This window comes from Patagioenas fasciata, chromosome 6, assembly GCF_037038585.1.
Source record: "Patagioenas fasciata isolate bPatFas1 chromosome 6, bPatFas1.hap1, whole genome shotgun sequence".
Classification (NCBI taxonomy): domain Eukaryota; kingdom Metazoa; phylum Chordata; class Aves; order Columbiformes; family Columbidae; genus Patagioenas; species Patagioenas fasciata.
Genome location: NC_092525.1, coordinates 41,870,533 through 41,887,555, shown reverse-complemented (window position 1 = coordinate 41,887,555; position 17,023 = coordinate 41,870,533).

Here is a 17,023-nt window from a genome sequence, read left to right as displayed (position 1 = left end):
TAGGCTTAGTCTAAGTGTCTCAAGTAGCCGGAGCTTTTGTTTGGGCCTAATCCATAAGGTCTGATGGCTTTCCTCCTCATCTCAAGATGAATGTGGTAGAAAATATAAATCAAAGAAACGTCCTTTGGCCTTGCCTTGCCTTATTTCCTTCTCATCCTGTTCTCTGTCCCAGCCTCTCTCACTAACCCCTCGTCTGGCTGCATGTCTCTTCTTTCCTCTCTCCTTTTCTCAAACTCTCCTGCTTCCTGGCTTTCGTCTTTCAAGTCCTCCATTTCAGTCCTGCAGCCCGGCACTACTTTTTCCTCTTGCCTCCCTTTGGCCTGCTCCCTTGCCTTTCTCCCTCTGTTCCATATCCTTCTTCCCGACTTGTCTCTTGGAGACTTTTGGCCACTTTGCACCCAAGTCTGGGGATGTTTTGGAAACTTTTCAGAGGCCTCGCTGGTGACAGCGGGGACAGCAGGCAGTGACAGGCCCGGGGCTGACAGGCTCCCCCTCCCCTAGCGGGCGCTCGGCTGCCACACCCACCTGACATAGAACCTTTGTAACAATACCCGCTACTGTGGGGAGGATGCGGGCACTCTGCAGGTGACAGGGACCCAGTAGGACTTGCTGTCAGCTCAGCAATTGCTCAGTTCCCCAAAGAAGCTGAATTCTGCAAATTGCTGCTTTTGCTCTTGAAATGATGTCATCAGGTGGGTGTTTTGGTGTAATACACTGAAAACCAGAGCAGAAATGCTGAAATATTCCCATGATATGCATGGTCTCTGCACCAAACCACCACGACTCAGCCTAAATACATCTGCCGCTTGTTCTCTTGTACTGCCAGCAGATTGTGGAAGTACAGTGTAAAAACCATCTTTATGGAGAGATCTTTGTGGTTTAGGCTTAGTCTAAGTGTCTCAAGTAGCCGGAGCTTTTGTTTGGGCCTAATCCATAAGGTCTGATGGCTTTCCTCCTCATCTCAAGATGAATGTGGTAGAAAATATAAATCAAAGAAACGTCCTTTGGCCTTGCCTTGCCTTATTTCCTTCTCATCCTGTTCTCTGTCCCAGCCTCTCTCACTAACCCCTCGTCTGGCTGCATGTCTCTTCTTTCCTCTCTCCTTTTCTCAAACTCTCCTGCTTCCTGGCTTTCGTCTTTCAAGTCCTCCATTTCAGTCCTGCAGCCCGGCACTACTTTTTCCTCTTGCCTCCCTTTGGCCTGCTCCCTTGGCTTTCTCCCTCTGTTCCATATCCTTCTTCCCGACTTGTCTCTTGGAGACTTTTGGCCACTTTGCACCCAAGTCTGGGGATGTTTTGGAAACTTTTCAGAGGCCTCGCTGGTGACAGGGGGGACAGCAGGCAGTGACAGGCCGGGGGCTGACAGGCTCCCCCTCCCCTAGCGGGCGCTCGGCTGCCACACCCACCTGACATAGAACCTTTGTCACAATGCCCGCTACCGTGGGGAGGATGCGGGCACTCTGCAGGTGACAGGGACCCAGTAGGACTTGGTGTCAGCTCAGCAATTGCTCAGTTCCCCAAAGAAGCTGAATTCTGCAAATTGCTGCTTTTGCTCTTGAAATGATGTCATCAGGTGGGTGTTTTGGTGTAATACACTGAAAACCAGAGCAGAAATGCTGAAATATTCCCATGATATGCATGGTCTCTGCACCAAACCACCACGATACAGCCTAAATACATCTGCCGCTTGTTCTCTTGTACTGCCAGCAGATTGTGGAAGTACAGTGTAAAAAACATCTTTATGGAGAGATCTTTGTGGTTTAGGCTTAGTCTAAGTGTCTCAAGTAGCCGGGGCTTTTGTTTGGGCCTAATCCATAAGGTCTGATGGCTTTCCTCCTCACTCAAGATGAATGTGGTAGAAAATATAAATCAAGGAAACGTCCTTTGGCCTACCCTTGCCTTGCCTTGCCTTATTTCCTTCTCATCCTGTTCTCTGTCCCAGCCTCTCTCACTAACCCCTCGTCTGGCTGCATGTCTCTTCTTTCCTCTCTCCTTTTCTCAAACTCTCCTGCTTCCTGGCTTTCGTCTTTCAATTCCTCCATTTCAGTCCTGCAGCCCGGCACTACTTTTCCCTCTTGCCTCCCTTTGGCCTGCTCCCTTGGCTTTCTCCCTCTGTTCCATATCCTTCTTCCCGACTTGTCTCTTGGAGACTTTTGGCCACTTTGCACCCAAGTCTGGGGATGTTTTGGAAACTTTTCAGAGGCCTCGCTGCTGACAGGGGGGACAGCAGGCAGTGACAGGCCCGGGGCTGACAGGCTCCCCCTCCCCTAGCGGGCGCTCGGCTACCACACCCAGCTGACATAGAACCTTTGTCACAATGCCCGCTACCGTGGTGAGGATGCGGGCACTCTGCAGGTGACAGGGACCCTGTAGGACTTGCTGTCAGCTCATCAATTGCTCAGTTCCCCAAAGAAGCTGAATTCTGCAAATTGCTGCTTTTGCTCTTGAAATGATGTCATCAGGTGGGTGTTTTGGTGTAATACACTGAAAACCAGAGCAGAAATGCTGAAATATTCCCATGATATGCATGGTCTCTGCACCAAACCACCACGACTCAGCCTAAATACATCTGCCGCTTGTTCTCTTGTACTGCCAGCAGATTGTGGAAGTACAGTGTAAAAACCATCTTTATGGAGAGATCTTTGTGGTTTAGGCTTAGTCTAAGTGTCTCAAGTAGCCGGGGCTTTTGTTTGGGCCTAATCCATAAGGTCTGATGGCTTTCCTCCTCACTCAAGATGAATGTGGTAGAAAATATAAATCAAAGAAACGTCCTTTGTCCAAGCCTTGCCTTGCCTTGCCTTATTTCCTTCTCATCCTGTTCTCTGTCCCAGCCTCTCTCACTAACCCCTCGTCTGGCTGCATGTCTCTTCTTTCCTCTCTCCTTTTCTCAAACTCTCCTGCTTCCTGGCTTTCGTCTTTCAAGTCCTCCATTTCAGTCCTGCAGCCCGGCACTACTTTTTCCTCTTGCCTCCCTTTGGCCTGCTCCCTTGCCTTTCTCCCTCTGTTCCATATCCTTCTTCCCGACTTGTCTCTTGGAGACTTTTGGCCACTTTGCACCCAAGTCTGGGGATGTTTTGGAAACTTTTCAGAGGCCTCGCTGGTGACAGGGGGGACAGCAGGCAGTGACAGGCCGGGGGCTGACAGGCTCCCCCTCCCCTAGCGGGCGCTCGGCTGCCACACCCACCTGACATAGAACCTTTGTCACAATGCCCGCTACCGTGGGGAGGATGCGGGCACTCTGCAGGTGACAGGGACCCAGTAGGACTTGGTGTCAGCTCAGCAATTGCTCAGTTCCCCAAAGAAGCTGAATTCTGCAAATTGCTGCTTTTGCTCTTGAAATGATGTCATCAGGTGGGTGTTTTGGTGTAATACACTGAAAACCAGAGCAGAAATGCTGAAATATTCCCATGATATGCATGGTCTCTGCACCAAACCACCACGATACAGCCTAAATACATCTGCCGCTTGTTCTCTTGTACTGCCAGCAGATTGTGGAAGTACAGTGTAAAAAACATCTTTATGGAGAGATCTTTGTGGTTTAGGCTTAGTCTAAGTGTCTCAAGTAGCCGGGGCTTTTGTTTGGGCCTAATCCATAAGGTCTGATGGCTTTCCTCCTCACTCAAGATGAATGTGGTAGAAAATATAAATCAAGGAAACGTCCTTTGGCCTACCCTTGCCTTGCCTTGCCTTATTTCCTTCTCATCCTGTTCTCTGTCCCAGCCTCTCTCACTAACCCCTCGTCTGGCTGCATGTCTCTTCTTTCCTCTCTCCTTTTCTCAAACTCTCCTGCTTCCTGGCTTTCGTCTTTCAATTCCTCCATTTCAGTCCTGCAGCCCGGCACTACTTTTCCCTCTTGCCTCCCTTTGGCCTGCTCCCTTGGCTTTCTCCCTCTGTTCCATATCCTTCTTCCCGACTTGTCTCTTGGAGACTTTTGGCCACTTTGCACCCAAGTCTGGGGATGTTTTGGAAACTTTTCAGAGGCCTCGCTGCTGACAGGGGGGACAGCAGGCAGTGACAGGCCCGGGGCTGACAGGCTCCCCCTCCCCTAGCGGGCGCTCGGCTACCACACCCAGCTGACATAGAACCTTTGTCACAATGCCCGCTACCGTGGTGAGGATGCGGGCACTCTGCAGGTGACAGGGACCCAGTAGGACTTGCTGTCAGCTCATCAATTGCTCAGTTCCCCAAAGAAGCTGAATTCTGCAAATTGCTGCTTTTGCTCTTGAAATGATGTCATCAGGTGGGTGTTTTGGTATAATACACTGAAAACCAGAGCAGAAATCCTGAAATATTCCCATGATATGCATGGTCTCTGCACCAAACCACCACGACTCAGCCTAAATACATCTGCCGCTTGTTCTCTTGTACTGCCAGCAGATTGTGGAAGTACAGTGTAAAAACCATCTTTATGGAGAGATCTTTGTGGTTTAGGCTTAGTCTAAGTGTCTCAAGTAGCCGGGGCTTTTGTTTGGGCCTAATCCATAAGGTCTGATGGCTTTCCTCCTCACTCAAGATGAATGTGGTAGAAAATATAAATCAAAGAAACGTCCTTTGTCCAAGCCTTGCCTTGCCTTGCCTTATTTCCTTCTCATCCTGTTCTCTGTCCCAGCCTCTCTCACTAACCCCTCGTCTGGCTGCATGTCTCTTCTTTCCTCTCTCCTTTTCTCAAACTCTCCTGCTTCCTGGCTTTCGTCTTTCAAGTCCTCCATTTCAGTCCTGCAGCCCGGCACTACTTTTTCCTCTTGCCTCCCTTTGGCCTGCTCCCTTGCCTTTCTCCCTCTGTTCCATATCCTTCTTCCCGACTTGTCTCTTGGAGACTTTTGGCCACTTTGCACCCAAGTCTGGGGATGTTTTGGAAACTTTTCAGAGGCCTCGCTGGTGACAGGGGGGACAGCAGGCAGTGACAGGCCCGGGGCTGACAGGCTCCCCCTCCCCTAGCGGGCGCTCGGCTGCCACACCCACCTGACATAGAACCTTTGTCACAATGCCCGCTACCGTGGTGAGGATGCGGGCACTCTGCAGGTGACAGGGACCCAGCAGGACTTGGTGTCAGTTCAGCAATTGCTCAGTTCCCCAAAGAAGCTGAATTCTGCAAATTGCTGCTTTTGCGCTTGAAATGATGTCATCAGGTGGGTGTTTTGGTGTAATACACCGAAAACCAGAGCAGAAATGCTGAAATATTCCCATGATATGCATGGTCTCTGCACCAAACCACCATGACTCAGCCTAAGTACATCTGCCGCTTGTTCTCTTGTACTGCCAGCAGATTGTGGAAGTACAGTGTAAAAACCATCTTTATGGAGAGATCTTTGTGGTTTAGGGTTAGTCTAAGTGTCTCAAGTAGCCGGGGCTTTTGTTTGGGCCTAATCCATAAGGTCTGATGGCTTTCCTCCTCATCTCAAGATGAATGTGGTAGAAAATATAAATCAAAGAAACGTCCTTTGGCCTAGCCTTGCCTTGCCTTGCCTTATTTCCTTCTCATCCTGTTCTCTGTCCCAGCCTCTCTCACTACCCCCTCGTCTGGCTGCATGTCTCTTCTTTCCTCTCTCCTTTTCTCAAACTCTCCTGCTTCCTGGCTTTCGTCTTTCAAGTCCTCCATTTCAGTCCTGCAGCCCGGCACTACTTTTTCCTCTTGCCTCCCTTTGGCCTGCTCCCTTGCCTTTCTCCCTCTGTTCTATATCCTTCTTCCTGACTTGTCTCTTGGAGACTTTTGGCCACTTTGCACCCAAGTCTGGGGATGTTTTGGAAACTTTTCAGAGGCCTCGCTGGTGACAGGGGGGACAGCAGGCAGTGACAGGCCCGGGGCTGACAGGCTCCCCCTCCCCTAGCGGGCGCTCGGCTGCCACACCCACCTGACATAGAACCTTTGTCACAATGCCCGCTACCGTGGTGAGGATGTGGACACTCTGCAGGTGACAGGGACCCAGTAGGACTTGGTGTCAGCTCAGCAATTGCTCAGTTCCCCAAAGAAGCTGAATTCTGCAAATTGCTGCTTTTGCTCTTGAAATGATGTCATCAGGTGGGTGTTTTGGTGTAATACACTGAAAACCAGAGCAGAAATGCTGAAATATTCCCATGATATGCATGGTCTCTGCACCAAACCACCACGATACAGCCTAAATACATCTGCCGCTTGTTCTCTTGTACTGCCAGCAGATTGTGGAAGTACAGTGTAAAAACCATCTTTATGGAGAGATCTTTGTGGTTTAGGCTTAGTCTAAGTGTCTCAAGTAGCCGGGGCTTTTGTTTGGGTCTAATCCGTAAGGTCTGATGGCTTTCCTCCTCATCTCAAGATGAATGTGGTAGAAAATACAAATCAAGGAAACGTCCTTTGGCCTAGCCTTGCCTTGCCTTGCCTTATTTCCTTCTCATCCTGTTCTCTGTCCCAGCCTCTCTCACTAAGCCCTCGTCTGGCTGCATGTCTCTTCTTTCCTCTCTCCTTTTCTCAAACTCTCCTGCTTCCTGGCTTTCGTCTTTCAAGTCCTCCATTTCAGTCCTGCAGCCCGGCACTACTTTTTCCTCTTGCCTCCCTTTGGCCTGCTCCCTTGCCTTTCTCCCTCTGTTCCATATCCTTCTTCCCGACTTGTCTCTTGGAGACTTTTGGCCACATTGCACCCAAGTCTGGGGATGTTTTGGAAACTTTTCAGAGGCCTCGCTGGTGACAGGGGGGACAGCAGGCAGTGACAGGCCCGGGGCTGACAGGCTCCCCCTCCCCTAGCGGGCGCTCGGCTGCCACACCCACCTGACATAGAACCTTTGTCACAATGCCCGCTACCGTGGTGAGGATGCGGGTACTCTGCAGGTGACAGGGACCCAGCAGGACTTTGTGTAGTTCAGCAATTGCTCAGTTCCCCAAAGAAGCTGAATTCTGCAAATTGCTGCTTTTGCTCTTGAATTGATGTCATCAGGTGGGTGTTTTGGTGTAATACACCGAAAACCAGAGCAGAAATGCTGAAATATTCCCATGATATGCATGGTCTCTGCACCAAACCACCACGATACAGCCTAAATACATCTGCCGCTTGTTCTCTTGTACTGCCAGCAGATTGTGGAAGTACAGTGTAAAAACCATCTTTATGGAGAGATCTTTGTGGTTTAGGCTTAGTCTAAGTGTCTCAAGTAGCCGGGGCTTTTGTTTGGGCCTAATCCATAAGGTCTGATGGCTTTCCTCCTCATCTCAAGATGAATGTGGTAGAAAATATAAATCAAAGAAACGTCCTTTGGCCTAGCCTTGCCTTGCCTTGCCTTATTTCCTTCTCATCCTGTTCTCTGTCCCAGCCTCTCTCACTAACCCCTCGTCTGGCTGCATGTCTCTTCTTTCCTCTCTCCTTTTCTCAAACTCTCCTGCTTCCTGGCTTTCGTCTTTCAATTCCTCCATTTCAGTCCTGCAGCCCGGCACTACTTTTTCCTCTTGCCTCCCTTTGGCCTGCTCCCTTGGCTTTCTCCCTCTGTTCCATATCCTTCTTCCCGACTTGTCTCTTGGAGACTTTTGGCCACTTTGCACCCAAGTCTGGGGATGTTTTGGAAACTTTTCAGAGGCCTCGCTGGTGACAGGGGGGACAGCAGGCAGTGACAGGCCCGGGGCTGACAGGCTCCCCCTCCCCTAGCGGGCGCTCGGCTGCCACACCCACCTGACATAGAACCTTTGTCACAATGCCCGCTACCGTGGTGAGGATGCGGGCACTCTGCAGGTGACAGGGACCCAGCAGGACTTGCTGTCAGTTCAGCAATTGCTCAGTTCCCCAAAGAAGCTGAATTCTGCAAATTGCTGCTTTTGCTCTTGAAATGATGTCATCAGGTGGGTGTTTTGGTGTAATACACCGAAAACCAGAGCAGAAATGCTGAAATATTCCCATGATATGCATGGTCTCTGCACCAAACCACCATGACTCAGCCTAAGTACATCTGCCGCTTGTTCTCTTGTACTGCCAGCAGATTGTGGAAGTACAGTTTAAAAACCATCTTTATGGAGAGATCTTTGTGGTTTAGGCTTAGTCTAAGTGTCTCAAGTAGCCGGGGCTTTTTTTTGGGCCTAATCCATAAGGTCTGATGGCTTTCCTCCTCATCTCAAGATGAATGTGGTAGAAAATATAAATCAAAGAAACGTCCTTTGGCCTAGCCTTGCCTTGTCTTGCCTTATTTCCTTCTCATCCTGTTCTCTGTCCCAGCCTCTCTCACTAACCCCTCGTCTGGCTGCATGTCTCTTCTTTCCTCTCTCCTTTTCTCAAACTCTCCTGCTTCCTGGCTTTTGTCTTTCAAGTCCTCCATTTCAGTCCTGCAGCCCGGCACTACTTTTTCCTCTTGCCTCCCTTTGGCCTGCTCCCTTGCCTTTCTCCCTCTGTTCCATATCCTTCTTCCCGACTTGTCTCTTGGAGACTTTTGGCCACTTTGCACCCAAGTCTGGGGATGTTTTGGAAACTTTTCAGAGGCCTCGCTGGTGACAGGGGGGACAGCAGGCAGTGACAGGCCCGGGGCTGACAGGCTCCCCCTCCCCTAGCGGGCGCTCGGCTGCCACACCCAGCTGACATAGAACCTTTGTCACAATGGCCGCTACCGTGGTGAGGATGCGGGCACTCTGCAGGTGACAGGGACCCAGCAGGACTTGCTGTCAGCTCAGCAATTGCTCAGTTCCCCAAAGAAGCTGAATTCTGCAAATTGCTGCTTTTGCTCTTGAAATGATGTCATCAGGTGGGTGTTTTGGTGTAATACACCGAAAACCAGAGCAGAAATGCTGAAATATTCCCATGATATGCATGGTCTCTGCACCAAACCACCATGACTCAGCCTAAGTACATCTGCCGCTTGTTCTCTTGTACTGCCAGCAGATTGTGGAAGTACAGTTTAAAAACCATCTTTATGGAGAGATCTTTGTGGTTTAGGCTTAGTCTAAGTGTCTCAAGTAGCCGGGGCTTTTTTTTGGGCCTAATCCATAAGGTCTGATGGCTTTCCTCCTCATCTCAAGATGAATGTGGTAGAAAATATAAATCAAAGAAACGTCCTTTGGCCTAGCCTTGCCTTGCCTTGCCTTATTTCCTTCTCATCCTGTTCTCTGTCCCAGCCTCTCTCACTAACCCCTCGTCTGGCTGCATGTCTCTTCTTTCCTCTCTCCTTTTCTCAAACTCTCCTGCTTCCTGGCTTTTGTCTTTCAAGTCCTCCATTTCAGTCCTGCAGCCCGGCACTACTTTTTCCTCTTGCCTCCCTTTGGCCTGCTCCCTTGCCTTTCTCCCTCTGTTCCATATCCCTCTTCCCGACTTGTCTCTTGGAGACTTTTGGCCACTTTGCACCCAAGTCTGGGGATGTTTTGGAAACTTTTCAGAGGCCTCGCTGGTGACAGGGGGGACAGCAGGCAGTGACAGGCCCGGGGCTGACAGGCTCCCCCTCCCCTAGCGGGCGCTCGGCTGCCACACCCAGCTGACATAGAACCTTTGTCACAATGGCCGCTACCGTGGTGAGGATGCGGGCACTCTGCAGGTGACAGGGACCCAGTAGGACTTGCTGTCAGCTCAGCAATTGCTCAGTTCCCCAAAGAAGCTGAATTCTGCAAATTGCTGCTTTTGCTCTTGAAATGATGTCATCAGGTGGGTGTTTTGGTGTAATACACCGAAAACCAGAGCAGAAATGCTGAAATATTCCCATGATATGCATGGTCTCTGCACCAAACCACCATGACTCAGCCTAAGTACATCTGCCGCTTGTTCTCTTGTACTGCCAGCAGATTGTGGAAGTACAGTGTAAAAACCATCTTTATGGAGAGATCTTTGTGGTTTAGGCTTAGTCTAAGTGTCTCAAGTAGCCGGGGCTTTTGTTTGGGCCTAATCCATAAGGTCTGATGGCTTTCCTCCTCATCTCAAGATGAATGTGGTAGAAAATATAAATCAAAGAAACGTCCTTTGGCCTACCCTTGCCTTGCCTTGCCTTATTTCCTTCTCATCCTGTTCTCTGTCCCAGCCTCTCTCACTAACCCCTCGTCTGGCTGCATGTCTCTTCTTTCCTCTCTCCTTTTCTCAAACTCTCCTGCTTCCTGGCTTTCGTCTTTCAAGTCCTCCATTTCAGTCCTGCAGCCCAGAACTACTTTTTCCTCTTGCCTCCCTTTGGCCTGCTCCCTTGCCTTTCTCCCTCTGTTCCATATCCTTCTTCCCGACTTGTCTCTTGGAGACTTTTGGCCACTTTGCACCCAAGTCTGGGGATGTTTTGGAAACTTTTCAGAGGCCTCGCTGGTGACAGGGGGGACAGCAGGCAGTGACAGGCCCGGGGCTGACAGGCTCCCCCTCCCCTAGCGGGCGCTCGGCTGCCACACCCACCTGACATAGAACCTTTGTCACAATGCCCGCTACCGTGGTGAGGATGTGGACACTCTGCAGGTGACAGGGACCCAGTAGGACTTGGTGTCAGCTCAGCAATTGCTCAGTTCCCCAAAGAAGCTGAATTCTGCAAATTGCTGCTTTTGCTCTTGAAATGATGTCATCAGGTGGGTGTTTTGGTGTAATACACTGAAAACCAGAGCAGAAATGCTGAAATATTCCCATGATATGCATGGTCTCTGCACCAAACCACCACGACTCAGCCTAAATACATCTGCCGCTTGTTCTCTTGTACTGCCAGCAGATTGTGGAAGTACAGTGTAAAAACCATCTTTATGGAGAGATCTTTGTGGTTTAGGCTTAGTCTAAGTGTCTCAAGTAGCCGGGGCTTTTGTTTGGGCCTAATCCATAAGGTCTGATGGCTTTCCTCCTCATCTCAAGATGAATGTGGTAGAAAATACAAATCAAGGAAACGTCCTTTGGCCTAGCCTTGCCTTGCCTTGCCTTATTTCCTTCTCATCCTGTTCTCTGTCCCAGCCTCTCTCACTAACCCCTCGTCTGGCTGCATGTCTCTTCTTTCCTCTCTCCTTTTCTCAAACTCTCCTGCTTCCTGGCTTTCGTCTTTCAATTCCTCCATTTCAGTCCTGCAGCCCGGCACTACTTTTCCCTCTTGCCTCCCTTTGGCCTGCTCCCTTGGCTTTCTCCCTCTGTTCCATATCCTTCTTCCCGACTTGTCTCTTGGAGACTTTTGGCCACTTTGCACCCAAGTCTGGGGATGTTTTGGAAACTTTTCAGAGGCCTCGCTGCTGACAGGGGGGACAGCAGGCAGTGACAGGCCCGGGGCTGACAGGCTCCCCCTCCCCTAGCGGGCGCTCGGCTACCACACCCAGCTGACATAGAACCTTTGTCACAATGCCCGCTACCGTGGTGAGGATGCGGGCACTCTGCAGGTGACAGGGACCCAGTAGGACTTGCTGTCAGCTCATCAATTGCTCAGTTCCCCAAAGAAGCTGAATTCTGCAAATTGCTGCTTTTGCTCTTGAAATGATGTCATCAGGTGGGTGTTTTGGTGTAATACACTGAAAACCAGAGCAGAAATGCTGAAATATTCCCATGATATGCATGGTCTCTGCACCAAACCACCACGACTCAGCCTAAATACATCTGCCGCTTGTTCTCTTGTACTGCCAGCAGATTGTGGAAGTACAGTGTAAAAACCATCTTTATGGAGAGATCTTTGTGGTTTAGGCTTAGTCTAAGTGTCTCAAGTAGCCGGGGCTTTTGTTTGGGCCTAATCCATAAGGTCTGATGGCTTTCCTCCTCACTCAAGATGAATGTGGTAGAAAATATAAATCAAAGAAACGTCCTTTGTCCAAGCCTTGCCTTGCCTTGCCTTATTTCCTTCTCATCCTGTTCTCTGTCCCAGCCTCTCTCACTAACCCCTCGTCTGGCTGCATGTCTCTTCTTTCCTCTCTCCTTTTCTCAAACTCTCCTGCTTCCTGGCTTTCGTCTTTCAAGTCCTCCATTTCAGTCCTGCAGCCCGGCACTACTTTTTCCTCTTGCCTCCCTTTGGCCTGCTCCCTTGGCTTTCTCCCTCTGTTCCATATCCTTCTTCCCGACTTGTCTCTTGGAGACTTTTGGCCACTTTGCACCCAAGTCTGGGGATGTTTTGGAAACTTTTCAGAGGCCTCGCTGGTGACAGGGGGGACAGCAGGCAGTGACAGGCCGGGGGCTGACAGGCTCCCCCTCCCCTAGCGGGCGCTCGGCTGCCACACCCACCTGACATAGAACCTTTGTCACAATGCCCGCTACCGTGGGGAGGATGCGGGCACTCTGCAGGTGACAGGGACCCAGTAGGACTTGGTGTCAGCTCAGCAATTGCTCAGTTCCCCAAAGAAGCTGATTTCTGCAAATTGCTGCTTTTGCTCTTGAAATGATGTCATCAGGTGGGTGTTTTGGTGTAATACACTGAAAACCAGAGCAGAAATGCTGAAATATTCCCATGATATGCATGGTCTCTGCACCAAACCACCACGATACAGCCTAAATACATCTGCCGCTTGTTCTCTTGTACTGCCAGCAGATTGTGGAAGTATAGTGTAAAAAACATCTTTATGGAGAGATCTTTGTGGTTTAGGCTTAGTCTAAGTGTCTCAAGTAGCCGGGGCTTTTGTTTGGGCCTAATCCATAAGGTCTGATGGCTTTCCTCCTCACTCAAGATGAATGTGGTAGAAAATATAAATCAAGGAAACGTCCTTTGGCCTACCCTTGCCTTGCCTTGCCTTATTTCCTTCTCATCCTGTTCTCTGTCCCAGCCTCTCTCACTAACCCCTCGTCTGGCTGCATGTCTCTTCTTTCCTCTCTCCTTTTCTCAAACTCTCCTGCTTCCTGGCTTTCGTCTTTCAATTCCTCCATTTCAGTCCTGCAGCCCGGCACTACTTTTCCCTCTTGCCTCCCTTTGGCATGCTCCCTTGGCTTTCTCCCTCTGTTCCATATCCTTCTTCCCGACTTGTCTCTTGGAGACTTTTGGCCACTTTGCACCCAAGTCTGGGGATGTTTTGGAAACTTTTCAGAGGCCTCGCTGCTGACAGGGGGGACAGCAGGCAGTGACAGGCCCGGGGCTGACAGGCTCCCCCTCCCCTAGCGGGCGCTCGGCTACCACACCCAGCTGACATAGAACCTTTGTCACAATGCCCGCTACCGTGGTGAGGATGCGGGCACTCTGCAGGTGACAGGGACCCAGTAGGACTTGCTGTCAGCTCATCAATTGCTCAGTTCCCCAAAGAAGCTGAATTCTGCAAATTGCTGCTTTTGCTCTTGAAATGATGTCATCAGGTGGGTGTTTTGGTATAATACACTGAAAACCAGAGCAGAAATGCTGAAATATTCCCATGATATGCATGGTCTCTGCACCAAACCACCACGACTCAGCCTAAATACATCTGCCGCTTGTTCTCTTGTACTGCCAGCAGATTGTGGAAGTACAGTGTAAAAACCATCTTTATGGAGAGATCTTTGTGGTTTAGGCTTAGTCTAAGTGTCTCAAGTAGCCGGGGCTTTTGTTTGGGCCTAATCCATAAGGTCTGATGGCTTTCCTCCTCACTCAAGATGAATGTGGTAGAAAATATAAATCAAAGAAACGTCCTTTGTCCAAGCCTTGCCTTGCCTTGCCTTATTTCCTTCTCATCCTGTTCTCTGTCCCAGCCTCTCTCACTAACCCCTCGTCTGGCTGCATGTCTCTTCTTTCCTCTCTCCTTTTCTCAAACTCTCCTGCTTCCTGGCTTTCGTCTTTCAAGTCCTCCATTTCAGTCCTGCAGCCCGGCACTACTTTTTCCTCTTGCCTCCCTTTGGCCTGCTCCCTTGGCTTTCTCCCTCTCTTCCATATCCTTCTTCCCGACTTGTCTCTTGGAGACTTTTGGCCACTTTGCACCCAAGTCTGGGGATGTTTTGGAAACTTTTCAGAGGCCTCGCTGGTGACAGGGGGGACAGCAGGCAGTGACAGGCCCGGGGCTGACAGGCTCCCCCTCCCCTAGCGGGCGCTCGGCTGCCACACCCAGCTGACATAGAACCTTTGTCACAATGCCCGCTACCGTGGTGAGGATGCGGGCACTCTGCAGGTGACAGGGACCCAGCAGGACTTTGTGTCAGTTCAGCAATTGCTCAGTTCCCCAAAGAAGCTGAATTCTGCAAATTGCTGCTTTTGCTCTTGAAATGATGTCATCAGGTGGGTGTTTTGGTGTAATACACTGAAAACCAGAGCAGAAATGCTGAAATATTCCCATGATATGCATGGTCTCTGCACCAAACCACCACGACTCAGCCTAAATACATCTGCCGCTTGTTCTCTTGTACTGCCAGCAGATTGTGGAAGTACAGTGTAAAAACCATCTTTATGGAGAGATCTTTGTGGTTTAGGCTTAGTCTAAGTGTCTCAAGTAGCCGGGGCTTTTGTTTGGGCCTAATCCATAAGGTCTGATGGCTTTCCTCCTCACTCAAGATGAATGTGGTAGAAAATATAAATCAAAGAAACGTCCTTTGGCCTAGCCTTGCCTTGCCTTGCCTTATTTCCTTCTCATCCTGTTCTCTGTCCCAGCCTCTCTCACTAACCCCTCGTCTGGCTGCATGTCTCTTCTTTCCTCTTTCCTTTTCTCAAACTCTCCTGCTTCCTGGCTTTCGTCTTTCAAGTCCTCCATTTCAGTCCTGCAGCCCGGCACTACTTTTTCCTCTTGCCTCCCTTTGGCCTGCTCCCTTGCCTTTCTCCCTCTGTTCCATATCCTTCTTCCCGACTTGTCTCTTGGAGACTTTTGGCCACTTTGCACCCAAGTCTGGGGATGTTTTGGAAACTTTTCAGAGGCCTCGCTGGTGACAGGGGGGACAGCAGGCAGTGACAGGCCCGGGGCTGACAGGCTCCCCCTCCCCTAGCGGGCGCTCGGCTGCCACACCCACCTGACATAGAACCTTTGTCACAATGCCCGCTATCGTGGTGAGGATGCGGGCACTCTGCAGGTGACAGGGACCCAGTAGGACTTGTTGTCAACTCAGCAATTGCTCAGTTCCCCAAAGAAACTGAATTCTGCAAATTGCTGCTTTTGCTCTTGAAATGATGTCATCAGGTGGGTGTTTTGGTGTAATACACTGAAAACCAGAGCAGAAATGCTGAAATATTCCCATGATATGCATGGTCTCTGCACCAAACCACCACGATACAGCCTAAATACATCTGCCGCTTGTTCTCTTGTACTGCCAGCAGATTGTGGAAGTACAGTGTAAAAACCATCTTTATGGAGAGATCTTTGTGGTTTAGGCTTAGTCTAAGTGTCTCAAGTAGCCGGGGCTTTTGTTTGGGCCTAATCCATAAGGTCTGATGGCTTTCCTCCTCATCTCAAGATGAATGTGGTAGAAAATATAAATCAAAGAAACGTCCTTTGGCCTACCCTTGCCTTGCCTTGCCTTATTTCCTTCTCATCCTGTTCTCTGTCCCAGCCTCTCTCACTAACCCCTCGTCTGGCTGCATGTCTCTTCTTTCCTCTCTCCTTTTCTCAAACTCTCCTGCTTCCTGGCTTTCGTCTTTCAAGTCCTCCATTTCAGTCCTGCAGCCCAGAACTACTTTTTCCTCTTGCCTCCCTTTGGCCTGCTCCCTTGCCTTTCTCCCTCTGTTCCATATCCTTCTTCCCGACTTGTCTCTTGGAGACTTTTGGCCACTTTGCACCCAAGTCTGGGGATGTTTTGGAAACTTTTCAGAGGCCTCGCTGGTGACAGGGGGGACAGCAGGCAGTGACAGGCCCGGGGCTGACAGGCTCCCCCTCCCCTAGCGGGCGCTCGGCTGCCACACCCACCTGACATAGAACCTTTGTCACAATGCCCGCTACCGTGGTGAGGATGTGGACACTCTGCAGGTGACAGGGACCCAGTAGGACTTGGTGTCAGCTCAGCAATTGCTCAGTTCCCCAAAGAAGCTGAATTCTGCAAATTGCTGCTTTTGCTCTTGAAATGATGTCATCAGGTGGGTGTTTTGGTGTAATACACTGAAAACCAGAGCAGAAATGCTGAAATATTCCCATGATATGCATGGTCTCTGCACCAAACCACCACGACTCAGCCTAAATACATCTGCCGCTTGTTCTCTTGTACTGCCAGCAGATTGTGGAAGTACAGTGTAAAAACCATCTTTATGGAGAGATCTTTGTGGTTTAGGCTTAGTCTAAGTGTCTCAAGTAGCCGGGGCTTTTGTTTGGGCCTAATCCATAAGGTCTGATGGCTTTCCTCCTCATCTCAAGATGAATGTGGTAGAAAATACAAATCAAGGAAACGTCCTTTGGCCTAGCCTTGCCTTGCCTTGCCTTATTTCCTTCTCATCCTGTTCTCTGTCCCAGCCTCTCTCACTAACCCCTCGTCTGGCTGCATGTCTCTTCTTTCCTCTCTCCTTTTCTCAAACTCTCCTGCTTCCTGGCTTTCGTCTTTCAAGTCCTCCATTTCAGTCCTGCAGCCCGGCACTACTTTTTCCTCTTGCCTCCCTTTGGCCTGCTCCCTTGCCTTTCTCCCTCTGTTCCATATCCTTCTTCCCGACTTGTCTCTTGGAGACTTTTGGCCACTTTGCACCCAAGTCTGGGGATGTTTTGGAAACTTTTCAGAGGCCTCGCTGGTGACAGGGGGGACAGCAGGCAGTGACAGGCCCGGGGCTGACAGGCTCCCCCTCCCCTAGCGGGCGCTCGGCTGCCACACCCACCTGACATAGAACCTTTGTCACAATGCCCGCTACCGTGGTGAGGATGCGGGCACTCTGCAGGTGACAGGGACCCAGCAGGACTTGGTGTCAGTTCAGCAATTGCTCAGTTCCCCAAAGAAGCTGAATTCTGCAAATTGCTGCTTTTGCGCTTGAAATGATGTCATCAGGTGGGTGTTTTGGTGTAATACACCGAAAACCAGAGCAGAAATGCTGAAATATTCCCATGATATGCATGGTCTCTGCACCAAACCACCATGACTCAGCCTAAGTACATCTGCCGCTTGTTCTCTTGTACTGCCAGCAGATTGTGGAAGTACAGTGTAAAAACCATCTTTATGGAGAGATCTTTGTGGTTTAGGGTTAGTCTAAGTGTCTCAAGTAGCCGGGGCTTTTGTTTGGGCCTAATCCATAAGGTCTGATGGCTTTCCTCCTCATCTCAAGATGAATGTGGTAGAAAATATAAATCAAAGAAACGTCCTTTGGCCTAGCCTTGCCTT